The sequence below is a fragment of the Sciurus carolinensis genome, chromosome X (genome assembly GCF_902686445.1).
Source record: "Sciurus carolinensis chromosome X, mSciCar1.2, whole genome shotgun sequence".
NCBI classification, from domain to species: domain Eukaryota; kingdom Metazoa; phylum Chordata; class Mammalia; order Rodentia; family Sciuridae; genus Sciurus; species Sciurus carolinensis.
The window spans coordinates 111,468,917-111,470,100 of record NC_062232.1 but is presented as its reverse complement, the minus strand read 5'-3'; the positions used below and the strand labels follow the sequence as shown (position 1 = coordinate 111,470,100).

Sequence of the window (1,184 nt, the reverse complement as noted above, 5' to 3'; positions counted from 1 at the left end):
ATTTCTCAGCTTAGTGAATGGCGCCACCATTCATCCAGTTACCATATCCACTAACCAAGGAGTCTTATTGAACATCCCTCTCCTCTTCCAGCCTCCACATCCAGTTGATCACCATATCTTGTTGAGTCTCTCTTCTAATGTCTTTCTTTTTTTTTAATTATGTCTGTTTTTTTAACATTAGAGATACAGGTTGTCTTTACAATTTTATTTTGTATACACATTTGCTTAAAATCAGTGAATTTCCAAGCCAGGTTCAGGTAACTGAAGGGTCTTTATAAATACTTTATATTGTCTAGACCCAAGGTATGCTGCAAACATAATCTGAAGTAAAATGGGAAATAACATCTTTCTGAAGATAGGCTTAGAAATTCTAATCCAGTAAGTTAAAGTGTTTCCTTTCTTTGGTAGCAGGACTCATTGATACCTGGCTGCTAGACCACCATTTACAAGTATAGCCAAGAAAACAGGGTACAGTCCTCCTAAAACAAAACCAACAAGTTCGCTCCATGTCACGATACAGGTTTCACAGTGCAGTTCACCTGTACTCAGAGTTAAACTTACAACCTTTGAAAGATGCATTTGCTTTCAAAAATGGGAACACTGACATTGGTAGACCAGCAGCTATTTGGGCCTGTGTCACATGTAAGATGCACCAAAAAAGACTGTTTGCTATTAGGTCACAGAAAGCAGCATTGAGTCCGATATACGTGGATCCATGTTCAAGTAGATTCCTTTCTGCTTCTGGTAGTAGTTCAATTTTTCTGGCTATGATAACAAAAATTGAGTTTTCCCTTATGGTATTATGTGGTTTATGGTTTTCCATCTTGACCCTGTTGTTCTCCTCCCAGCAGCCAGTGCCTCTCCAGTTCTTCCTCCAACATGCCAGGGTTTAAGCTACAACCTTTACTCTGCTACTCCTCTCTAATGTCTTTCTTAACTTTTATCTTCTTCCAGTGCATCCTCTCCTACCAGTACCACCACAACACCTTGTAATTGGTCCTCCTGCATTTGTTCTTGTCATCCTTCCCTCTTCCCATTAAAAAAGTGAAGTGATCTCACATATTTCATTTCCCTGATTATAAACCTTGAATAGTGTCCTATTACCCTAAATTTGAAGTCCATGCCTCATAGCCTAGTATGTCTCTCTTTGCAATGAGGTCAAAGATTTCTAGAGGGCAAAGACC

General features: G+C 39.2%; 1 pseudogene; it reads right to left on the bottom strand.

The window, feature by feature from the left end:
- Positions 1-231: 231 nt before the first annotated feature.
- On the bottom strand, positions 232-823 carry LOC124971374 (transmembrane protein 126A-like; annotated as a pseudogene).
- Positions 824-1,184: the final 361 nt, after the last annotated feature.